Genomic DNA, 26581 nt, shown 5'->3' with positions numbered 1-26581 from the left:
CCCAGTGTTCTTCTGGAAGCAGTATGCAAATGCTATTGGCAAATATAAGCTGTAAACTACTGCTTGGTTACCCTCTAATAAAGACAATTCTGCTTTCAGGGAAGCAAATCAAATTGCATTTGACACAGGCTTTAGACAAAGCTTGCTCAATAAACTCCTGCGAGGGGAAAAAAAAATCTCGTCGCCGTTTCCTGGCGATTGTCACGGAAGGACAGAGAGGTGAAAGACTTTCAACATGAATGACGCTTCCACGCCGTCCAAAGCGACCCAGTCATGAACCTCTCCCTATCTCAGCCCTGCAGACATCCCTTAAAATAGCCAACGTTTGAAATCCCTCGGCAAGATTTCCTCTGTAATGTGAGAAAAGCAGACTTTTTTTTCCCCCGGCACCGCTAATAAACTCACCAAACCTCTGCCTTTCATCCTGCCATTTCGAATGCAGGAAGTGTTACGCGCTGATTACTTTTAAACATATTGCCTTTGACCTTCTGTCAACTAATTACCATAATACCCATCATGCCACGCCGAGGAGAATGAGCGGCCGTCTCGTCTTTTGTGTGATAGTAATTGCATTCTTAATTTTCGAGGTTAAGCATACTAATGGCACGCAGCGATTGGCTTTCTGGGAGGTTGGTGCTGAACAACCTGTAGAAATGGCTTGAAAACACCTCTGAAGAGTAGTTAACGGTTCAGAGTTTGGCTCGGTTCAGTGACAGTTTCAATGATCTTGTGGATTGATTCGTCTTTGTAGTCGCTTTGAAATTGCTGGTAATTTTCTCACATGTGTGATGTCACCATGAAGACAATGACAGAGGCAGCAGGTGAAGAACTGCTTGTCTTCAGATCTCTTTTACTTCCTTAATTCTAAATGCTGGATTTAAATAAAAGTTATTAGGAGATGAGATATGAAATTATTTGAACAACATCTATGTTCAACGATTTAGGGCAAGAATTTGTCGTTTTTTAGGGTAAGTCAACTAAACATTCATTCATTCATTTTCCTTCCACTTGGTAATTTATTTATCAGGAGTCACCACAGCGGAATGAACCGCAAACTATTTTAGCATATGTTTTACACAGCTGATGTCTTTCCAGCCGCAACCCATCACTGGGAAACACCCATACACACTCATTCACACTCATACACTACGGACAATTTCGCCTACCTAATTCCCCTATAGCGCATGTGATTGGACTATGGGGGAAACCGGAGCACCCGGAGGAAACCCACGAAAACACGGCGAGAACATGCAAACTCCACACAGAAATGCCAACTGACCCAGCCGAGACTCGAACCAGCGATCTTTTTGCTGTGGGTTGGCAGTGCTAACCACTGAGCCAGCGTACCACTTCGTTAGCTTACCAATATTTTATTATTATTATCATTTTAGAGTCCATGCACACACTACTACTTGTTTGTTGTTTAAAAGTGCATATTTTTCTCTCTATTTTGAACTTCCGTCACTGAGTCAGTGTTTTTAGGAAACCAAAATGTATCTTTTTGAAAACGCTGTCCAAAGTGTATTGATTTGAAAAGGCTAATCTTGTGTTGCGATGTGGACTGTGAAAACTAACACAGGCTCATACTGAAAACGTAGCCTTATGCACATTTCTGTAGATCGCAAATTATGTAACCAGAGGTATGTATGGCTGCGTTTTGTCTTTAAAATGAATGCCACGAGGCGGTATGATGCTGTTCCTTTTCGCGCTTACCAGCTGACCACTTACCTCCGTGGTGTTGGTTTTCCCACGGTTACCAGTTTGTCCAGTGGCTCGTCATGTACATTGGCGGACTTGAGACACAGAGAGGAGTTTACCATAACGGCAGGGTTTGAGTCCGGTGAATAACGGTTCCAGAAAGCAGGTAAAACAAAAACAGAAGGCAAAAAATAAAATAAACAAGTAAATAACAGAGGGAGAATGTACTAAAATCTAAACACGTGGTAAATTCAGGCGGGGCTTTTCTTTTTCTGGATTGTATTTAGGGTGTTTAGGGAAGTGAGTGGGTGGGTTAATCTGTGATTTTAAAAACATTATCAGTTAGGTTTAGGGAAAGAGGAGGGGGTGGGTCAGTCGATCGGTCAGTCAGTCAGTCGACAGCGGCCTCTGGTGTATTTACGCCAGTACAGCAGGCGCAAATGTCATTTATGAGAGAAATTTAAAATCTCGAGAAGCATACACAGCGACCGCGGGTGAATTCACGAAAACAAAAAACAAGAAGTAAGTTTTCAGAATGAGCCTGTGTTGGTGAAAACAGAGCCTTTCGAAAAGGATAGTTTACATTAAATGGCCTAATATTAAGTTGCCTAAAAATTAATACAAAGCACTTACTTTGTTCATGGTGTATTGCAGAACTCTTCTGGTGCTCTTCAGGTGGGACACGGGTAGGGTTTGGGACAGGTTTGGTGGTATGGGTTGGATAAGAGTGGGTTAAGGTGTTAAGGATGGTCAAGAGTGTACCTGTAAAAGTAGGTACAGATGTAATTACATGCAGGTATTTAATCAATCATAAGTACGGCGTAAAACATGTATTTATACAAGAAGTACATTGTGACAAATGATTAATTTTAGTGTGCATACATATTGGTAAGTACACATTGGATGAAATTTACAAAGAACTGTCCTACTTGCACTCTTTTAAGATTAATATTCAATTTAGCTTTATTTGTGTAGCGCTTTTACAATGTAAATTGTGTCAAAGCAGCCTCACATAAATGGTCATAGTAACTGGAACAGTGTAGTTCAGTTTTTAGTGTTTAAGTTCAGTTCAGTTTAGCTCAGTTCAGTGTGATTTAAAATCATTACTGAGAGTTCAAACACTGAAGAGCAAAAGTCCCGTACTATTTTAATGGATAGCTAAAAGACACCATACAACCACTTTCCATCAAAAAGTCAATAAAAGAACTGCATTTTTATATTCAAGTTCATGCACAATTTAACTACTCATAAGTTATTTCCAAATAAATCCTGACCAGCCACTGTAATCTCCTCTAACCTTGTGAAGGTTGGACATTTTTAAGATAACATTTTTTTTTTCTTTTTCAGGACAGCATCACGAGAGATAAGAAATATACATTTTATAATCAAATATTGATTTTTTTCATCCCCTATTTAGGTGGCATGGCATCAGATTGACATTGAAAACTGCTGGGAGCTCACATTTCTCCACGAGAGGTCATCGGGATGATTCTCCTTCCTCCGGAGCTTGGCTTTTGTCATGTTTTATCAGCGCTGACTGTGTTGGACTCGAACTAAAGGTTAAACAATGATGATCGCAGGGTTCACCGTCACCTAGAGCAGAGCGTGATTGCACAATATCAACTAATGCTTTCCTAGTTTACATCCATTCCCAAAACAAACAAACAGAGAGCATTGTTTAAACCATCACACAAATTGAGGACACCGATGAAGCCTCTTAGTTGGTTATTTTGTTCCTGCTTCCGTCATTTATTTTTATAATGTACGCTTGTGTGCACATGTTCCTCTCTAAAGATGGTAATCTAAGTACTTGGTAAACTCCTACACTGTCATTATGAAGTAAAGCACTGTAATCACCCACTAAGACAGCCTTTAATTACCCATCTACCCCTATTTTACACGCCGTGCCTCATTCCTGATGTACACGCACTGTTCTGAGCTCATACTGGATGCATTCAAACTAAAACTCATCTTCATTACATGCACTGACAGGGATGCTTACTCTTATTTATTTGTAGGAATGGAAAGAGAATCCGAAGAGGGGAATGGTGATGACATCGAGATTGGGATATATAGAAGCAAAGAAAAGTTGGTACCCTTCAATTGATTTTATATATATATATATATATATATATATACACACACACAGTGCTTAATTTGTGACTTGCGAGGTCCTGGAACAGATCGGGGAAACGGATCCGGCATGTTACCAGCATATATAAAATATACACTCACTGGACACTTTATTAGGTACACCTGTCCAGCTGCTCATTAACACAAGTTTTTAATCAGCCAATAACATGGCATCAACTCAATGTATTTAAGCATGTAGACATGGTCAAGACGATCTACTGCAGTTCAAACCGAGCATCAGAATATGGAGGAGAGGGATTTAAGTGACTTTGAACGTGACATGGTTGTTGGTGCCAGATGGGCTGGTCTGAGTATTTCAGAAACTGCTGATCTTCTGGGATTTTCACGCACGACCATCTCTAGGGTTTACAGAGAATGATCCAAAAAAGAGAAAATATCCAGTGAGCGGCAGTTCTGTTGGCGCAAATGCCTTGTTGATGCCAGAGGTTAGAGGAGAATGGCCAGACTGGTTCGAGCAGATTGAAAGGCAACAGTAACTCAAACAAGCACTTGTTACAACCGAGCTCTGCAGAAGAGCATCTCTGAGCACACAACACGTCCAACCTTGAGGCAGATGGGCTACAGCAGAAGACCACACTAGGTGCCACTGCAATCAGCTAAGAACAGGAAACTGAGGCTACAATTCACACAGGCTCACCAAAACTGGACAATAGAAGATTGGAGAAACGTTGCCTGGTCTGATGAGTCTGGATTTCTGCTGCAACTTTAAGATGGTAGGGTCAGAACTTGGCCTTAACAAAATGAAAGCATGGATAATTCGTGCCTTGTATCAAGGGTTCAGGGTTTCTTAAACATGACAATGAGTTCACTGTACTCAAATGGCCTCCACAGTAACCAGATCTCAATCCAATAGAGCACCTTTAAGATGTGGTGGGATGGTAGATTCCATTCATCCATGTGCAAACAAGTCTGCTGCAACTACATGATGTTATCATGTCAATATGGACCAAAATCTCTGAGAAATATTTCCAGTACCTTGTTGAATCTATGCCATGAGGGATTAAGGCAAAGGCGGGTCCAACCTGGTACTAGTAAGGTGTACCCAATAAAGTGGCCGGTGAGTGTATATGTTTATCAAAAGTTTATTCTGAAAATAAACTAATGAAATCAGATATTGCTTTCAGATTGGATCAACAGAAAAAAAGCAAACTACTGAAACTTGCCTGGACAGAATTGGGGGGAACAAACATGTCCCTATGTACAGCATGAGCTATTCCATGCAAATGTCAAACTTACCATGAAATAAAAAAAGGTTTTAGTTTAGGCTCATATTTTACAGTACTGTAAAAATTCTCAAATGTCTTGTCAGTGTTTTCAAACAATTATATTTGGTATACTAAAGTCACACAAGTGCCTGTTTAACATCTGTAACATCCATAATGGAGAGGCGTCACATCCATAGGAGAGGTGAGCTCCAGAGAGGGGGAGCATGAGCTGTCGCTCCTCCTCCTGTAAGCTGTTTTAATGCGTACACCAACCCCACCCCTAACCCTACCCCCAGTGACATCACTCGTAGAAGAAGTGCAAAAAAGGTGGAGCTCAAGCTTAAGCTCCCCCTCTCTGGAGCTCAACTCTCCTCAAATGGCTCTGCAGCGAGCACCACTTGCATCCATAACCAAGCTTTTCCCTCATAAATGCTAAAACTTTAAATAAAACCAATCAGTCATTTTCCTTGTATAGAAAGTCAACTGTTATGTATTTTGTTACCATTGTTTTTTTTTTAGTTGCGCATTTTAATTTTACAAAGCATGTATACTGTAAACTCGCAAATTTTTTAGTCATATCCATAATGCATATTTATTTTTCTCATTCAAAATATAAAATATGTTTACAGATTAAATTTTTTCTGATCCCACAACTCTGTGGTTAGTAGTTTTGGAAAATATGAACGGATGTTTCAATATAATGTTAATATATGCTGAAAAATCCAGCTTCAACCAGCCTAGGCTGGTTGGCTGGTTTTAACTGGTCGACCAGGTTGGTTTTAGAGGGGTTTCCAGCCATTTCCAGCCTGGTCTTAGCTGGTCAGGCTGGAAAATGACCAGCTAAATCCAGCTACAACCAACTTGACCAGAATGTTTTAAACTGGATATAGCTGGTTTTGGCTGGACTCCCAGCCTGGCTTGGCTGGTCAAGCTGGTTTTAGCTGGTCATCTCCCAGCCTAACCAGCTAAGACCAGGCTAGAAATGGCCAAGACCCCTAAAACCAGGCTGGTCGACAAGCTAAAATCAGCCAACCAGCCTAGGCTGGTTTAAGCTGGATTTTTCTGTAAGGTGATTTATGCTTTTGAGTTTTTACTGCAAATATCATATTCACACTCACAGCAATATATAACTTTTTAAAGGTTTTAACAATATGCACAGTTTTGAATTTACCGCGTCTAGAGCTGTCAAGTGTTCATTGTTGTGTCCAATATGTTTTCAACATTTGTAGTGTCAACAATGTCCAAAAGATGGCGGCGTTTTCCAGTTCCAGTAATTGACGTCCATTGAGGGAAAAAATGTACGCGACTCGCCCTTAATCACTTCCGGTGTAAACAGAAGAAGCCTGAAAGTCAGGTTGGAGCTAGAGAGATAGGTGAGTCATGTAATTAGATATTATGTTCATAATGAGTCTATAAAATAGCAATTTTTTTGGTGTAAGTTTGTATTGCCAGTTTAATTCCAAATAGTTAATACGTGTTTGTTCTACTTCTGTTGGTATGCTAATTAAATCAGCTGGAGCTGCTTGTTCATGGTCGTATTTTCTACGCATTAATTAACGCGTTTTTAATGTACATGTTGTTTTGAGTGACTTGAAATGTTGTTTTGAGGTTTGTGATAATAACTGTGATATAGTAATGTATGTAACTTTAGTCTCGTAGACTGCTTCATATCTTCAGCTCTATTTCAAATAGCAAATACTGATGACATTATAAATATAATAAAGAGTAACACTTTATTTTGATGGTCCACTTGAGTATTAGTAGACTGTCTGCTTAATATATGTAGATACTGCTTCTTCAACAGACATTTAACTGACTATAAGAAACTTTGCAAGTACATGTCAACTTACTCTAACCCCTAACTCCTAACCTAACAGTCTAACTTACTTATAATCTCATGAGAATTAGTTGGCATGTAGATGCAATGTAACCTAAATTCAACAAATGGACCATCAAAATAAAGTAAGCCCAAATAAAGTCATTTACATCAGTCTTTTTGCATACAGTAAACAAGAATCTTGCTAAATATATGCAGCATATAAAATTTTATTTTATGTAACCTATTAGTAGGCCCACACGGAATATGCGCTTGCAGAATTCCGCAGATTTTTAGTCTATCATTGATTCTGTTTATTTAGTTGTTTAAATGTGTGTAAATTTATATTTTAATCAGTATTTTTTTTTATTAATTTCAGTAATATTATTTACTGATATGAAAATATTCATATGATTCATTTACAATACAGTTTTTTAAAATTATATATATATATATATATATATATATATATATATATATATATATATATATATATATATATATATATATATCTTTTAGTAGATATATTATATGAAAGTCTTGCTTTGTTTGCCGAATAACCAAGGATCTAATTGGATTTGCATTGTAAACATTGAATATAAGTATAAAAAAAAATCATATATTAAAGTTCTAGTTATGATACTCCTAAAATCATTACACATAAATCTGCAGATTTTTTGCCAATTCTACACAGAAATAGTAAAAAATGTCCACAGATTCTGTCAGTAATGCCTGAATATATGGCTTGAAACATATGCCATGGACACAAGCTATACAAACCACTGTTTAAATTCATATTTTTAATTATTATTAGTAAAAAAAAAAACAAACATTTATTTAAATATTTATTTTATTATTACTTTTTGTTAAAAAGGAGTATTAGTGTTTGTTTATATTGCCACAAAGTGCTATATTATATTTAAAATGTATAATTTTATAGGTAGCGCGGTGGGTAGCACAATCGCCTCACAGCAAGAAGGTCGCTGGTTCGAGCCCCGGCTGGGCCAGTTGGCATTTCTGTGTGGAGTTTGCATGTTCTCCCCGTGTTCACGTGGGTTTACTCCAGGTGCTCCGGTTTCCCCCACAAGTCCATAAACGTGTGCTAAAGGAGGTAAGCTAAATTGTCCGTAGTGTATGTGTGTTAATTAATGTGTACAGATGTTTCCTAGTGATGGGTTGCAGCTGGAAGGGCGTCCGCTGCGTAAAACACATGCTAGATAAGTTGGCGGTTCATTCCACCGTGGCGACCCCAGATTAATAAGAAACTAAGCTGAAAAGAAAATGAATGAATGAGTGTAATTATGTTAACACCCCCTCCCATCAATACCAAAAAGTGACTGAGCAAACCATCATTTTTCAAATCAGTTGTACCCTTAATAATTAATTATATGACAAGTTATGAGTCATGAAACTCTTACATACGTTTTTACCTGTGAAATGCCACCTCTTGTGTCACTAATGTGCTGTAAACTGATTCACGTGGCTCTGCTGCTGGTGACACATTATTTGCCTCTATTTTTGGCGTCTTACGAAATCATATTTAAATATGAAAGTGTTGATCAGTGTATCTCGGGGTGGAATCGAGTTTGAACTGTTAATGTCCTTTTCGGGATGTAAAATCTGATGGAAGATGAAGGTGGGAGATTGTAAAAAGGTTGATATGGTTTTAGGGATGGCGGGGAGTCGTCTGGAAATAGCTGAAGGCTGGAAGCCTGTGTTGATACATTATCTGATAAAGAGCAAAGATGCCGTCTGTTCTAGAGGTGCCATTATCTACAAAAGAAGAAAAGACGAGAGAGAGAGAGATGACTGAATGATAGCATCGCCGCATTGCTCTATTGATGGACAGTCTGTCTTCAGCCCCTTCATGACCACGCTCGCCATTTCCTGCAACATCGCAAACCCAATCTCGGCTCATCTGATGAAAAGAAAAATCTCAAGTATGTTTGTCAACTTTACTTTCTACTTGCTCAGTATATACACAGTCAAAGCATTCACAGTTAAAGGGACAGTTCACCTTAAATTAAATATTCTGGCATCATTTACTATCAATTCTTGTTGAAAACCTGGGTTATTTTCTTCTGTTGAACACAAAAGATATTTTAAAAATTGTAAGTTGCTTGAACCCATTGACTTCTATAGTAGAGCAAAAATATAATAAATACTATGGAAGTCGATGGGCAGTGTTGGGGTAATGCCTTATAAGTAACGCACATTACATAATAAGATTTATTTTTCCAAAGTAACAAATAATACTTTTAAAAATAAGTAATATTATTATTTATTATTATTATTATTATTAATATTTATTATTTATTATATTCAATTCAATTCAGCTTTATTTGTATAGCGCTTTTACAATGTAAATTGTGTCAAAGCAGCTTCACAAAAATGGTCATAGTAACTGGAACAGTGTAGTTCAGTTTTTAGTGTTTAAGTTCAGTTCAGTTTAGCTCAGTTCAGTGTGATTTAAAATCATTACTGAGAGTCCAAACACTGAAGAGCAAATTCAACGATGCGTAGCTCTACCAATCCTGAACCATGCAAGCCAGTGGCGACAGCGGCGAGGGAAAAAAACTTCACCTGATAGGAGTGAAGAAAAAAAACCTTGAGAGAACCAGACTCAGTTCGGCACGACCATTTTAATTTCTTCGCTGGCCAAAAGTCTTGTGCAGAGCTTCAGTCACTGCACAAGACTCTTCTGTCCCTGGAACGTCATTTATATTACATTATATTATATTATATTATATTACATTATATTATATTATATTATATTATATTACATTATATTATATTATATTATATTATAATTATAATTATATTATTATTATTTGAGTTACTTTTTTTTTTTAAATGTTACGCAAGTTACCTTTTACCTTGCTTAATTGGCTTTCAAAACATATTGCAGAATAAAGATGACCTTAGTCAAGTTGAATAACACACTCAATGAGAGAGTTTGCTGCAAGGGAACTGATAATTGACTAGGACTGACCATCATCTGGTTTCCTTTTTCACAGCAGATGAGTCAGTGTACTCTTCAAGTAACTGAATATCTAAGGATATTGGTTTATTTCGAGTCAGAGGGAGTATTCGGTTTGTTAGTACATAATGAATAAACCATTTCATGACAACTCCGTTCAATCTAAAGAAATGATTCGACAAGTTCTCTTAGAAGATCCGGTTAAAGCAAACGATTCATTCGTGAATCGCCCATCATCACTACAGATAGTCAGAATGGCAGGCCGGAGTCTTACATTTTTGCAATGCATTCTTGTGTATTTTGACCTCGTCAAAGAAAAGAAGTGGATTGTTGTTAAGTGTAGATTGTGTAAGTAAAACTCTTGACAAATGCAAGAAACACGACATTTGACAGGACGTACTTTACCTCAAGTTTGATTCAGACTGATTACAAAACTAGAAAACCTTTGTTATCAAGTGCACTTGGTTCATTTAAAAGATTTCAAGCTTTATATAGATACATTCATATGTCTGTGAAGCAAATAATCACTGAGAGTCCAGTGCATTTGTTGACCACCAAACTGTTTTAAAAGCACACGTCTGGTCCAAGCTTTTCCCAAGAGAAACAACAGTCTATAGCAATCGATAATTGGCTCCTGTACTATAAGGTGGGGCTTCATTCGCCATATTTGCTGCTACACATTTTCCCATTCAAATCTATACGGGTGACATGCCTTGTGCATTCTAGAGCCTTTAATGCAACTGACTTAGCTCTTTTTCCTCTCAAAGTTGTCCTTTTTTTAACTCCCGGCGCACATAGCACAATGGCAAAGTCGCAAGGTGCAGCAGGTGGTTAAAATGTAACACTCACAGCCATTAGTAAACCATTCAAAAGATGTGCCTCGCCACAGAAAGCAAGTTTGGTGTGATCAGGGTCTAACTGTACTGTAGTTTTCTCTCTGTTGTCTAGTGTGCATTCACCGTCACCTATTGCAGTTATTAAAAATAAGTGTGTTCATACTTTCCTTTAATATTGTCTTGTAGCCTAGTTTAAGAGGGCACTTTTAAAAACTGCAGCTGTTAATAAGGATAACAGAAACGTAACAATTCTTAAAAATAAAAGCCACATTTCTCCGCCTCTGCCTGTTCTCCCCCGAATAAATAAAGTAAAATAATAATCTCCAGAGGCGCAGCAGGAGGTGTAGATTGATTTAGCTGAGTGTGGCGGGTCTCTGGTTATCTGCGCGCTGTTCACCCAGGCCAGCGTCAGGATGGGGAAAGTGGGGCAGTGAAGGTTCAGTAATGGAACGGGAGTTTTTATCTTTCCCAGCGAGCTCCATCACGCTCCACCTGCTGGGGATTAGATACCACACCTCTCTGCAAACACTGAGAGATGCACACGACAGAATGCAGAACCGACTTCACACCTTGATTGTTTCTAGCTACATAAACCAGTGGCTGACCTAAAAACAAACAGATTACATGGGAGTTAATTCTAGAGATTTATTGCGTTTTTTGTTGTTGTTGTTGTTGTTTTTACATTTTAAACATTTTTGCTTCAAGAATAACATCTAGGGCAAGGCTATTCAGTTAGTTTGCCATGAGGGTCAGTTCATGAAAAGCATCCCAAATGAGGGGCTGGACAGATATGACTTGCAGTATAAGTGATGACATGATATCATATAGAGCCCATATGTTGTATTTTTGCTCCTTAAGACACCAACGTGGTATTTTTTTACATTGAAATGTTAATATGTTGTATTTTGAAACATAATATCAGTGCATTGTACACTTTTTTTTTTTTTTTACAAACATTCAAGTGTTGTATTTCAAAGCAAAACAAAAGCAGTGCATTGCTTAAGTAGGCTACATTCAGACACATTCATATGTTGTTTTGAACTGCATAACAATTATGAATGCAACAATTATTGATTTTTCATTGTGGTTTCACGGTTATCATGTCTAATGTAAATTTAAGCTCTATATTAGCTCAGTATTTGAATGAACTGTTGTTATCATCTGCATTCATACATACAGAATAATTTTAATAGGTTGTAATAATTCATCTAGCATATCTTTTAGACCACGGACAACTCTCTACGCTACAGCGTGAGATGTTTTCTACTCGGTGCGTCTGGAAGGTGGGAGTGCATCGCTCTGTCTGCGCACGCATATTGGCATATATTCTTACTTTGGAAATAACGAACTTGCACGTGGAAAAGATGGCCTGCTGCTATAGTTAATCCAGTGTGCATGCGTCTTAGCCTTGGAGTATAAGCTTGTAACTTTACACTAGTGCACAGGTGGCATAAGTTTGTTTAGTTGCAGCAGTTTCATTCCGTGTAAAAGAAGCACAGCATTGAGAAGCCTTCACGATTAAGTATCCAAATGTTTTTTTGGCTGCTCGCACCACTCGCTTAATGTCAGGTGACTCACGCTCTGTGCAGCCTTCAACTGTAGCTGGTGCTGTATTGAACAGATGCACGTCACTTCAAAGAAGCTGTTTTTCGGCTGAACTAAATGTATTTTCCATGTGTAGAAACTCATAGACTGCTAAAAAATATTGGAAGGAATTTGGAGACAACATAAAAAAAAAAATATTTTTTATTACTCATTCATGCATAGAAATGTATTTTTTAATATAGAACTTTTCTGATTTAAAAATAAAATAACCAAAAAAAATACTATTTCTCATCTCGCGCGCACGGACTTGCTTGGACAACACTGAAATACATCACATCCGGTCGGCCGGTTGCATATGGTCTTGTCGAAGGAGTTCAAATATTTCAACAGATCCGCAGCTCAATTCGGATCCAAATTTTCCGCATACGGAGATGATCAGAACACACAGCTCTCTGACTATTCTCCATCGGAAATGAAGGACTTCCGGTCTGTAGTTTGTCATGTGCAGTGAAAAGCAGGCTTATGTGTGGGAAGCAGTGTGTGTGTGTGTGTGTGTGTGTGTGTGTGTGTGTGTGTGTGTGTGTGTGTGTGTGTGTGTGTGTGTGTGTGTGTGTGTGTGTGTGTGTGTGTGTGTGTGTGTGTGTGTGTGTGTGTGTGTGTGTGTATATATTTATATATATATATATATATATATATATATATATATATATATATATATATATATAAAAATCAGCTGTTTATTAAGGTTATAAAATCAGCATCTGTTTATCTTACATAGTGCTTCATCTAAGTGAAGATGAAAAACTAAGTCTGTAAAAGTTGACCATCAATCCATGCTTAATGTGCAAGAAGTAGGAGGCAGACATGGATAAAAAAATGTATTGGTGTTGCAAAGTCAATAGTTATTTTGATAATAGAGAGTCCATCATATCATTTTAGCAGCGTTCTATTGTATTCTCAGACTGCCACTGTACAATTGCTTCATCCATGCACTATTACATAGATTACCTAGGGCTATTAACCCCAAAGAGAATATGATCGTCTCCCATTCCACGCTGGTACTGGCTTTGGCTATGATAACAGTTATTATAAGAAAGGGGCTGGTGGGGGATATTATAGCCAGACACTTAAATGTTATTACACAGACATATTTGACTGTATGTTATAGCACAATGTATTCACAGCGGAGCATGTGCTATTTTTTAAATACGTATCTAGAGTAACATTACATCTGCAAGATTACAGATGAATGCTCAGCACACAACTGTCAAATTAAATAACATATGTAGACTAAGGTGTAACTGAGTGCAACTGAGGCAGCTGGTAATAAATAAACCATAAGGGACGAGAGGCTGAAAACACTATTGCAAATGTAGTTATAGTTGGTTAGAAAGGTGTTATTTGCAGTAATACAAAATTATCAAATTACATCTAAAAATATATATATATTTTTAAATAAATTGACAGAAAAGACTGGAACAGTTCTCATATGCTTTAATTATATGTTTTTACATTTAACACAGTCTCTTATGAATGTGTTCACATACATGGATCTGCTTATCTTACATGCTACCCCTGGTAGACGATACTCCATTACAGTATTCAACATTTGAAGTGAATCAAAAATGTGTTTTAAAATTGTAAATTGTAAAATTGTAGGCCAACCCTAATCCAAAACACCTGAACAAGCTAATCAAGCTCTTACTAGATGTGTTGAAGCAAGTTAAAGCTTAACTCAGCAGGACATCAGCTCTCTTGGACAGAGTTTGGACACCCCTGGTCTAAGCTAACTGAGTATATTAAAGATGTAAAAAAGACTGAATGACTAAAACTTTCCTTCTTTTAGATTCAGACAAAACAGAGATATTACTTATTGGGCCAAAATTCTGCACACAGCACATCTCACAACTGCGTTTAAAGGGATACAATGTTAGTTTTAGCTATACTGTAAAAGATCCGGGTGTGATATTAGACAGGAGCTTAACTTTTGAAAGTCATATCTCCTATGTCACAAAAACAGCCTTCTTTTATCTGAGAAATACTACTAAACTAAAAAGCATGCTTTCTATCTCAGACACAGAAAAGCTAGTTCATGCTTTTATGACTTCTAGACTGGATTACTCTAACGACTCATACGCGCGGGCCGTCAGTGTCAAGGCTTCCCATTCACTTTGAATGGGTGACGTAAGGTCTTGCCGAACTGCATTGTGGATCCGTGAAGTGGCTTTGCTTGCTGCAGAAGTTGGGACTTTCTCAACTTCTCAAGCACCAAAGGAGTCGTCAGCCAATCAGATCGCTGTATGCAAATACACTAGCTCAGACAGATTGCTGACTGATTTCATTGGCTTACGCTGCAATGATGAACGCGTCAGCCCCAACTTTAGGCATGCCCTCTGTCAAGCGTTGACGCTGAAGTCAGTGGTTGTGGTCGCCTTTCTTGGTTCTTATTTCCTGTTAGTAATTCTGTTTGTTAATATCACACATTCATCATCAATTCTCATTCATCACTTGGTTACTTTATTCTTATTAACTTTAAAAGTGCTGCAGTGTGACTTTAGGACTCATCAGTGTGGAACCAAAACCTCTTCATTCACCTGTTTAGAAATAATATTCATATTAATAATAATGGGGCAGGGCAGTGGCGCAGTGGGTAGCCTAATCGCCTCACAGCAAGAAGGTAGCTGGTTCGAGCCCTGGCTGGGTCAGTTGGCATTTCTGTGTGGAGTTTGCATGTTCTCCCTTTGTATGCGTGGCTTTCCTCCGGGTGCTCCTGTTTCCCCCGCAGGTGCAAAAACATGCGGTACAGGTGAACTGGGAAGGCTAAGTTGTCCGTAGCGTATGCGTGTGAATGAGTGTTTATGGATGTTTCCCAGTGATGGGTTGCAGCTGGAAGGGTATCAGCTGTGTAAAACTTATGTTGGAATAGTTGGCGGTTCATTCCGCTGTAGAGACCCCAGATTAAGAAGGGAACTAAGCTGAAAAGAAATTGAATGAATGGACGAATAATAATAATAATAATCATAATAAAATAAAGTGACCCAGATGACTATTCCATTCCAAATCAACAGGAGAAAAATAAGTATAATGTTTAACATTGTAATGCATAATATCAGACATAAACATGTAAACATGCACATGATGCAATAAATAAATAATAAATTTTATAATTTTTATTATCTGGCTATAAAGTTTGTCAAAATATTTGGCTTTTTAATTAATTGATTTATTTATTTGTTTTGAATCACCTAGTTACATATTTTAAGACATTAACTTGCATTTTAGAAATAGAAGTTAGAATCTATTCATAATGTGTCAAGTCTTCGAACAACACTTAAACACAACACAAAACCACAACATACAGTCTAAGATACATTTATAGTAGAAAAGTCGGAGTAGGAGACAGTGCGAGTGGGAGTGTGTGAGATGTGTAGAGGTTTATAGGAGGAGACACATAGCCTGCGGGTGATTTGTTTAACTTTGAAAGGTTCTTTGGTTTGTGCTAAATTTGCTGCGAGCTACACGGTAGCAGATCATCTAACTCTTTTTCCCAAGTGGCACCAGCTAACAGTGCCTGGTTCCTGTGCGTGGGTAAAGGAAGAGCCCCATGAGGGAGCAGACGACAGCTCTCGTTTGGTTCGCTCTGGCCTCCAGTCGCACAAAACAAATGGAATAAACACACATTCCCATGTACACTCCAACCTCTCATGCTCGGCTTTATAGCTACAGTCAAACTTACCGCTGATCGGTTCCTTTTTGGCAGTGAAATAAAGTCATTTCTATAGGGTAGGGGTGAACGTTTAAGAAGTTTTCTGTTTTTAGTTGTTAATGGTTTTTGTAGATAAAAGTATGTACTTTTTTTGTGAAGGAAAGGTGTATACTTTTGAGTGTGTAACAGAAGAGTATGCAAGCTTTGGGACATACATTCTTCATTAAGCAGATCGTTATGTTGATTAGTTAACGTTGTGTCCTCAGTCAGTCATCTCGACACATCATCCACATTTCTTTTATATGTTATTACCTTACTTATTGGAGAAGCAGCAGCAGGATAATCTGCCATTCACAAGTCTTTCATCCGGAGAAATCTCCTCAGGTCTTTGAATAATTATGCATTCAGAAGTTAGTCCAAACACGTCTTCATATGAGTTCACATTGTTGTAGATGATTACAACATGGAAAACATGATTTAAATATTTTCCGTTTGGCTAGATATTAATTAACCGTCATCAAAACAACTTTAATTTAACCTTATTACTTGACGGTTGGTCTCAGGTGTCTGCCATGTTTGTAGTTTATTTACAAGTTTCACCTGAGTTTGTAGTTCTGATCGAATTCACATCCAACGTGCAATGTATTGTGGACGTTAACACTTCTACACTTCAAATTATTACCGGAAACTGTAGACCAGGGGTCTCAAACTCGCGGCCCGCGGGCCATTTGCGGCCCTCAGTGCAATATTTTGTGGCCCGCGCCGACCGCTGTACACTGACAGAATCAGCGGAGCGGGGAGCGCTATTCTATCCGTACACAGCGGTCACTGGCATTCCCCGCCCGCCGTGTAAACAAAGGGGCGGGGATGCCGGTGACGTCACCACGCACCCCGCCCCTTTGTTAGACGCTGTGACGGGCGGGAAGTGTTAGGAGAGAACTCGCGCCGGCCAGAACCAAGGTAAGCTGTTCTCGCCCCTGCCTGCCACTTAGCTACCTATCTGCAGCCTGCCACCTACCCAGCTACAGCCTGCATCTTATATATATTATAGGTAGATACAGACTGGTACAGACTGATGTGACTGGAGTGGGGTGGAAGTGTTTTATTTATACATATATACGCCTTTTTTTTTAGGTGAGGGAATGGAAGTTTTGAGTGAGTTCCCCCACTTTTTTCTGTGTGAGAAGTTATTCTCCACCTTGAACTTCAATAAGTCAAAGTACAGGTCTAGACTTAATGATGATCATCTTCAAGCCATACTGAGGGTCTCAACTGCTTCCGCTCTAAAGCCAAATGTGGTTCAGATTTGTGAGAAGAAGCGCTGTCAAGTCTCTGGCAGCAAGGAGTAGGCAAAAGATGCCATGTTCAGAAGAACTGTTCATAATCTTCACTCAATGTTCAATTAATGTTCAGGACACTTCATGTTCAGAAGAAATAATTAAAACTGTTAATAATGACATTTGAGGACTTTTTTGTGAAATCCCTTATGCGGCCCAGCCTCACCCAGACTTTGCCTCCTGCGGCCCCAAGGTAAATTGAGTTTGAGACCCCTGCTGTAGACCATCCAGGAACCTTTGGCATACTCTTTTCAGCATACTACGATTTGGGAGTTGGGACACACTCATTCTATTTTCGAATACTATTTAGCATGGATAGTTTGTAAATTGTGACACAGCATATGACATCAAAATTTCAGTCAATGACACCAGATATCAGTCATGAATCAGCATCTTCAAAATATATTTTTGACAACCACGAAAGAAAACAGTCGAGTAAAGAAGGCCGAAAGTTAAGTGTGGAGTTAGCAGGCAGGTAGACTTACAGAAAATGTGACGGGGATTACGCTTATGTGGAGATGATGCGCTTTTAAAGAGCCCAAATCTCTACCTGTCAGTCTGCACAGCTGGAGGGAGACTCCTCCTCGGGGCTGATGAGGAAAAATAAATGCAGATCGGGCACCATCCTCTTGGATAATCCATACCAAGCACTAATCTGCTGAAGTGTGCTTCAAAATCACCTGGGCGCACTTCTCCTACACGTCATTGCAAAAAGCAGAACGTATAGAAAAGGCTAATCTAACCAAAGATATGAGGAAACGCATGTCTTCGGATTTCTTTTTATTCTCACGCTGAATCATTACACCTGTCGGCCAGCGCTGACGCTCCGCCTGAATAAGTGGCCATTGCTGAAAGCACCATATTTTGAAAAGCCTGGATGGGTTGTTTCACTGAAGTGTATAGATCTGAAGCTTTTATATTAACCCCTTGAAATCAAAGGCACAGACTGCGGCGTTTCACTAACGCTCCCTATTTGAAGCAAACGACACCTCTATTCATAATTTAGCTGCACTCCATCGAATGAGCGGCCCAGAGCTCTTCAGTCATATTTCAGCTCGCACAAAGTAATGCATTTTGACAAGTAAATTGCTCGCCTTTTTCGCTGATAGCGTCGCACATAAATTATGAATTTTGAGTAATAGCTACAGGAATAATACACACACTATAGACTAATGCAGATCACACACTTATAATTGATGAGGAGGCATTACTGTTGTGATTTATGGGTGAAACTTTGTTGCAGGAGTAGGAGTAAACAAATCAACTTTTTTTTTTCTTTGGTTGTTTGTTTTCGTTTTATAGACTCTTTTAGAAGTGAACAGTTCAGCCAGTTCCCTGATGGAAATTACAGTTACAGCTAGAGGATTTTCTAACTGATTGTTTATGGTATTTTTATATTCACTATGCTACAAATATCAGAAAGTTCACACGGGGCTTCAGCGTCAACGCTTGAGGGCGTGTCTGAAGTTGGAGCTGATGCAATTGTCATGGCAGCGTCAGCCAATGAAACAAGTTCGCAATCGGTTACTGTCTGAGCTGGGGAATTTGCATAAAGTGATCTGATTGGCTGATTCTTCCGTTGGCGCTTGAAAAGTTGAGAAATTCTGTAGCAAGCAATGCCGCTTAAACAGCGCCAACAGACACACAATTCTGTTCGACAACGCTTGACATCACACATTCAAAGTAAATGGGAAGAGTTGATGCTGATGCCCCTTGTGAATGGGGCGTAACAGTAAATTATAACATTCATCGGCATTATAGTGTTTAAAATGATTACTTTGTATTGGACAATGTGGTTGGCAAGTTCCATTTTCTACCAGTAAAACTCAAAAGTCGTGTCTGTTAATATTATTTACCGGTATTACCATTCAACACAGACTCATTATGAAAACGCACCCCCGTATACATTTCTGGAGCACGTGAAATATGTAGCCAGAGCTATGTATGCCTGCGTTTCGTCTTAAAAACAAAAGCTGTGAGGTGGTATGATGCGGCCAACGGCTTTTGTTTTTTTTCGCTCTACCAGCTGACGACTTACCTCCTTTTGGATGGCTTTTCAGCTGTTACCAGTTTGCCCAGTAGCTCGCCATGTACTTTGGCGGACTTGAGACGCAGAGAGGTTTTGACCGGGACGACGATTTTTCCGGAACAGCTCCAGAAAGCAGGCAACACAAAAACAAAAGGCTAAAAATAAAATAAACAAGTAATTAACAGCGTGGGAACGTGGTAAGATCTGAAAACATGGTAAAAATCATGTGAGGGCTTTTTTTTTCTTGCAGTGCTTTTGAAAACACTATCAGTTGGGTTTAGGGAAGAGGGTGGTTATTCAGTCAACAGTGGCCTATGGTAATTTTACGCGAGGACAGCAGGTACAAAAAGCACTTTTCAGAGAAATTTAAGATCTGAAAAAGCGTACACAGCAGCCTCTGGTGGATTAGGGTCCATTAGTTAATGTTATTTAATGCTATTATGGTAACATTAACTAAGTATGAATAATATTGTAAAGCATTTATTTATCATAGTTCAGTGTTAACTAATGCATTAATAGAATCCAAAGCTGTGCTTGTTAACATTACTTAATGCACAGTTAACATGAACTAACTTTATTTTATTATTTGATCTATTTTTTTTCTTTATTAACTTGAATAACATTAACTAACGTTAACAAACATGAATAAAGACAGTAATAAATGTATTACTAATAGCTTGTTAGTGTCAGTAAATACATTAACTAATTGACCATTATTGACCATGAGTGTTACTATTGCTTAAGTATTATTATAGCTTAATACATTACAGAAAATCAATAAAAATTACATTTTACAAGCAATTATATACAGAAAGTATAGACCACTATATTAAATTTATTCTTGTTCATATGGCACTGTATTTTGAAAAGTGTTGCTCCATGATATGTCTGAAAATATTGCATCTAATCCTTTTCATCTGTGATAAAGTACACAAAGACTGCGCCAAGATCTCAATTGGAAGCAGAAAGTGTCTGATGATGCATCTCCATATTTACCTTCTCTCTGACCACCAGCAGCAAGTATTGACTATCAATCTGTTGAGATTTGTGGGTAAAACTTTATGTAGCAGCACAGGAACACGTTATAACAATTTTTTCTGGACATATTGTGACAATTTCAAGCTGAAAGACATCAAATGTAAGCAAAACCAACAACAGACATTGCAGCAACAGACATTTTCTTGATGTGTCTGAAACTGTTGGTTCAGGGATGTAGCGTATTGTGGTCAGATAGCACATTTTGTTTTGATTGGACGAATAGCTCTTCTTTGCCCTTATTTGTCAGATGGCTCATTCTGCTGTGATCGATCTGTTGAGCCCACTCTGTTCTGATTGGTCAGGCTTAGTCTTTTGTGATTGGTCTGATCAAGCTTAGTCTTTTTTGATTGGTCTGTTAGCCCTATGTTGTTTTGTGACTGGTATGATGGTTCTACTCTGCTTTGATTGGTCAGAAAGTCTAATCTCTTGTGGTTGGTCTCATAACTCAACTCTGTTCTGATTGGACAGGTGGCCCAGTGTGTTGTAATCGGTCTGATGGTCCTACTCTGCTCTAATTAGTCAGATAGTTCAGTCTGTTATAATTGGTCGGAAAGTCCTGATTAGACTTAGTCTATTGGGATTGGTCTGTTGGCCCTACTTTTCTCTAATTGTTCTGATGGCCCAGTCTGTTGTGATTGATCTTATGGTCCCACTCCGCTCTGAGTTGATCCGATAACCCAGTCTCTTGTAATTGATCTGATAACTGAACTCTGCTTTGATTGGCCAGATGACTCAGTGTGTTGTGATTGGTCTGATGGTCCTACTCTGCTCTGATTGTTCAGATGACCCAGTCTGTTGTAATTGGTCTGATAACCCCACTCTGCTCTGATTGGTCAGTGAGTCCATTTGATGTAATTAATATGATAGCCCTTATCAGGCTTAGTCTGTTGTGATTGGACTGTTGGGCCTACTTTGCTCCGTTTGATCAAATGGCTCAATCTGTTGCGATTGGTCTGAGGGTCCTAAACTGCTCTGATTGGTCAGATGACCCAGTCTGTTGTGATTGGCCTGATGACCCAACTCTGCTCTGATTGGTAAATGGTCCAGTCTGCTGTGATTGGCTAGATTGTTCAGATTGGTCTGATGGTCCTACTCTGCTCTGATTGGTCAGATGACCCAGTCTGTTGTGATTGGTCTGATAACCCAACTCTGCTCTGATTGGTCAGACGACCCAGTCTGCTGTGATTAGCCAGATGGCTCAATCTATTGTGATGGGTCTGGTGGTCCTACTCTGCCCTGATTGGTCAGATGACCCAGTTATTTGGGATTGGTTTGATAACCCCACTCTGCTCTGATTGGCTAGATGGTCCTGTTGTGTTTGGCCCACTGCTTACAGCATGTGTCTGAATTAAAACTTTCATTATTATAAATCAATTACATTCCTTCCTAAGCATTTGTAAACATGAATATATGATAAGTAATTATACCATTAGTTCTCATACAAAACATGAATGCTAAGGGGATTTGCTTTGGTAGCCAACAAATATGATGACATCAACAACACAAGCTCAATACTTCTAGGTGTCAAGATTCAAGGTGTTCTTTCACTTATTAAACAACATATATTTGCCAAAGAATAACTATTAAACCTCTATAGGCACTCTTCAGTCTGTGACCTCTGTCTTTGCCCATTCTGATCCTGTTCTTTGATTCATTTATCCAACCAGCCAACTTACCCATGCTGATAGCACACCTGGGAATGACAAAAGCGAGCCTGCGTGTTCTCCAAGCACCACGCAAGAGAAAAAAACACAGCGGACAGTGATTGAAAAGTGTCAGCGACACAAGGGTTTTGTTTTTCTTGGCTGGAACAGCTTGTTGTCTCAGAGTGACAGATGACAAGCCGTTCGCGAGGTAACAATGATTGCGGCAGGAATAATGAAGGGCACGCTGACAGAGAGCGTGATTACATTTAGATCTCTATCTCCCCTGCCAATAAACCAACACGGCTGCTCTTTACCTGCTGGGATTAATTAAATCAAAGATAAAGATAATAAAGGTAATTGCAACTGCCATCATCATGGTTCATAGTCAGATTCATGCTCCTGCTGTTTACACACACACATACACAGAGAGAGACAGGTGTGTAAGCAGCAGCACAAAACACACAGGCATAAGTGATTCTTCAGTTACAGACACTACTGTTTAAGACATTGATTTATTTTTTAATGAAAACTAACATTTTTATATACAGCAGGGAAAATAAGTACAGAACACGCTATAAGAGCCTAAACTTATTGAAAAGCAAAAAATATTGTACTAAGTAATTTAATTCTTAAATATAGAGTATATGCTGATGTCACTTCCGGGAAGGAAGAAGTCGTGTCATGAAGATGGAAGCAAGACAGTTTTTTGACCGTGTAATATAGTTCAGTTATGTTGTTATTAAACATTTTCGAAACGACAGCACTGGACTGTCTTATGTTACTCGCGTTCAAATCCAGCTTATCCAAAGAAAGAAACAAGACAAAAAGAGGCGGATTGATGGCACATGCTAAAGGTCTGCATTCAGGGGGAGCCGCGGGACCCGACCAGATTTCTGGAAATAAATTTCCGAATAAAGCGCGGGAGCGGTCGGCAACTGGTTTAATTTTAGATGGGGACGGGCGCCTAACAATATCGCTCCCGACTCCAGTGCAAGCGAGCACGCGTATTTATGTGTGTGAGAAAGCGTGATGCTGCGTTTAGCTTGTTTGTTGCTGTGTGAGTGCGCGCGTGAATGAAAGAGAGAGCTCTGTGCTGTCTTTGTGTGTGTGCTTTTTGCTTGTGTGTATGTGTGTTTGTGTTTACAGACAGCTTGTTATAGGTTGTCTGGACTCCGTATAGCTGGGTGGTTTGCAGTTTTGTCATAAATAAATAAATAAATAACAGCCGACACTGTGGCGCAGTGGGTACCACTGTCACTTCAGAGCAAGAAGGTCACTGGTTTGAGTCCCTGTTGGATCAGTTGGCATTTCTGTGTGGAGTTTGCATATTCTCCCTGTGTTGGCGTAGGTTTCTTCCGGGTGCTCGGGTTTACCCCACAGTCCAAAGACATGCGCTATAGGTCAATTGCATAAACTAAATTGACCGTAGTGTATGAGTGTGTGTGTGTGAATGAGTGTGTATGGTTGTTAGGTGGAGGGACATGTGTACACAGGGACTGTGTAAAACATTGGCTTCATTCTGCTGTGGCAACCTCTGAAATAATCAAATGGAAATGAATGAATTAATGTTTAATCAAGTTTTACTTAATGAAAATTAGTTATTTAGAATTAGTATTTTAGGCATTTTACTTGACTCTTAGTTTATTTTGTTTAGCAAAACAAGATGCTGTGCTTTAAGGCAAATTGTCAAGTTGTGTGAGTTGATTGCCTTCTGAATCTACCATCTAATAGCATTGCGAGACTGAACAGTAGGATCTTTTCAGTTGTGATTTTCCAGGTGAGAAAAAAAAATTGTGCTGATTTATTTATGTACAGCTAAAAAAAAAAGTTGTTTATTTATTTATTTTGTAAATTCACACAGACACCAAGTTTTATTAACATTAATGCCACTAACATCACGATTTAAGACTTAAAAAAATAATAAAATCTACTATTAATACTTATAAAATCTAATGTTCTACTATCATTGCCTTTCTGTAAACTCTTGTGCCCTGTTCAAATTGACTACCTTTTCGTTATGTTTGTGGCCGTTTTTGCCCCGTAAACCCCCATTATAACAACATTTTTTAATTGCAAAGTCATGACACCATCTAATCCTGCATTCTTGATTGCTGGTACAATTGGCAGCATTAACTCTTTAGACAGGCATGTGCAAAAAAAAGATTCTGGCTTTTATATGGAGTAAAACAGTAAATTATTGTGTGTGTGTGTGTGTGTGTGTGTGTGCGTGTGCGTGTGCGTGTGCATGCGTGCGTGCGTGCGTGCGTGTGTGTTTGTGTGTGTGTGTGTGTGTGTGTGTGTGTGTGTGTGTGTGTGTGTGTGTGTGTGTGTGTGAATATATACTCTTACTATGTTTACTATATTCCTAGAGCTGAGATGCTTATTTAGATTTTCTCAAACATATCAAGTGTTCATTGGTCTCTCTTACACTCAGGAGTACACTTTTTTTTCTAGAGTTGAAAATTTCCAAAGTGTTTCCCCCAAACTATGTGTCAAAATAAGGTTTGTCACCAAAAGTCGTTCCATTTCCTGCAACAAAGAAAGTTGTGGCCAATTTAAGACCCAAATTGATGAAAACACCCCCAACAGCACACAAGTGTTAATAAGAATTTATAAAAGCTGCATGTGGGATAATAATTAAATTAGGAAAATACTTTTTAAAATACCTTCAGATGGAGTATCGCAAGTCACTCCACAGGACGTTAATTGTCTCGAAAATGTCATATTTATGGAGGGAGAGGGAAATAATACACTTTTCACTGAAGATTTCTTTTGATTTTGTTGTATAATGCACCGAGCCGGACATGTTTTCATGGGATTCACCCGTAATAATGCATTATGTCCTGATCACTGTTCATTATGGATTGTTAGAGCAGATAAAGAAGTCGGTGCATAGTGCAGTGTTTCATCCCTGAGCCATCATCCACAAAATCTCAAGACTTCTGACTCCGCATCAAAGCCTTTTGTTATGAAAGAGGTGGAAAATTGCAGAGCATCATCCGATATGAAACAGGAAAGGATATCATCCCTGTGATCTTCAGCCCACGGAGACCCACAGCCATAAACTGCATAATGATCATATTATAGGCGTCATAAAGCTCTGTTTTTGTAGTCCCGCGAAGCTCGTTAGAGAGAGATATCAAACTTAAAGCATTACCCTTGAATAACTTTGGCTTCAGAACTTCATTTCTTTATTCTCCGGCTCGTTCACATCTTCGCTGTGGCTGTGAGCTATTGGAATGATCCTTTTAATGTGAGCATTTTCATCCATTACTGCTCTTTTATACTCGTTTAATGCAAAAAAATTACTTTTAGCGTTAATCGACCAATGAGCCAGATGAGTACTGTGGTTCTTTGAGATCTGGATGGTCTCTCTGTTGTCTTGTGTTCTTTAGTTTTTTAAAGTTTTTCTTTTAGAGATTGATCAAAGCATTGATGTCTTTGACCACTACAATGTCTGCTTTCACCCTCAAACACTGCAGTTGTATGTGAGGCCTAGAAGGGTTTGGTTGATGTTGAAAGTTTGAGGGTTTTTTTTTTGTGCTGTGAAAGTAAATACACTGTAAAAAATATATCTGTTAAATATCAGTTTCTGTATTTTGTGTATTTTTGTGGGTTTTATCTTTGCGCTGTCGACTTTTGATGTTGAAAATTCAACTCTACAGTTCAATAGTGACTTCATTGACATTTTAGTTGTTTGAAATAATAAGATGTAGAAGAAATAATATATAATATAATAATATATAGAGAAATAATTAGTACAGTAACAGAAAATATACTGGAAGCTTATACAAGTAAGCATGGAATGATAACCGTGTTCAAGGTATACCGCGGTTTGGAAAAGCCAAGGTTTTAAAACCGTCTAAATTTTCTGTAATAGCGTTCATAAGATATAAATTAGGGCTGTACAAATAATCAAAAATCCGGTTTCGATTTTGATTTTGGCTTCTAACGATTATGAAACCCCATTAATCGAGATAAACGATTATGCCATCATATACCGCCCCTTTAGAGTTGTACACATTTATTGCTCTGCAAAGCTCAGTTCCACGTAAAAATGACTAAAAGCATGTGCTGTAATGTAAAGTTTGCAGCATGGGATGCGCTTCATTCATATTTTTAAAAGCGCGAAAGAGCACATGCTGTTGTGTGTGTGCACGCACCGCGCTTAGCCTCGGACAGGTAGTGTGTGTGTGTGTGCCGCGCTTAAGCCTGGTTTATCCTTCTGCGTCAAGTGACCGGCGTCACTCACGGCGCAGGAAACGCGTGTAGCTGTGCATTTATACTTCTGCGCGCTGTCTCTGTCGATCTGCATTAACACTTCCGAAACACTAGTTGGCAGTGAGGTGTAAATGTTCCTCTGTGTCGAGTTTCTTTGCTGCTGTTTTGCTTTTCCTGAACACTTCCTGGATGTACAAGTGGCTCAAACTCGCTCATTTTGAGGCAGAAACCGGCGGACGTGCAACAACTTTAACTATGAGGTAAACACAAAACAAAACTTTCCATCTGGAGCTCCTTCACGGGACTCCACAATAGTAAACAATCGCTCCATTGGGCTAGCGCCACTCGCGCGGCTCTCGGCCCCGCCCAG

General features: G+C 38.8%; 2 protein-coding genes across 10 annotated transcripts in view; one reads left to right on the top strand and one right to left on the bottom strand.

The window, feature by feature from the left end:
* Positions 1–6392, bottom strand: part of ifnu (class II cytokine, IFN-u) — a 121914-nt gene extending 115522 nt beyond the window's left edge. For 2 of the 3 annotated variants that reach the window (XR_015524684.1, XR_015524685.1), the window contains exons 1-3: positions 6229–6392; positions 3160–3291; positions 2332–2460 (exon numbers count right to left, since the gene is read on the bottom strand). The gene's annotated coding sequence lies outside the window, so the exon portion shown is untranslated. The remainder of the gene's footprint in view (positions 1–2331; positions 2461–3159; positions 3292–6228) is intronic. The other variant, XM_087309066.1, reaches the window with a different exon arrangement.
* adarb2 (adenosine deaminase RNA specific B2 (inactive)) overlaps positions 1–26581 on the top strand; it is a 619893-nt gene that overhangs the window by 297766 nt on the left and 295546 nt on the right. For 5 of the 7 annotated variants that reach the window (XM_087309035.1, XM_087309033.1, XM_087309038.1 and 2 more), the window contains 4 exons: positions 3116–3257; positions 3717–3786; positions 6287–6430; positions 8635–8813. The gene's annotated coding sequence lies outside the window, so the exon portion shown is untranslated. Of the gene's footprint in view, positions 1–3115; positions 3258–3716; positions 3787–6286; positions 6431–8543; positions 8814–26581 lie in introns of all 7 variants that reach the window. The other 2 variants (XM_087309036.1, XM_087309034.1) reach the window with 1 other exon arrangement.

Source organism: Danio rerio, chromosome 24, assembly GCF_052040795.2.
Source record: "Danio rerio strain M-AB ecotype USA chromosome 24, GRCz13ab, whole genome shotgun sequence".
Lineage (NCBI taxonomy): Eukaryota > Metazoa > Chordata > Actinopteri > Cypriniformes > Danionidae > Danio > Danio rerio.
Note: the sequence above shows the minus strand (reverse complement) of the source record. Positions and strands in the feature narration are given on the sequence as shown.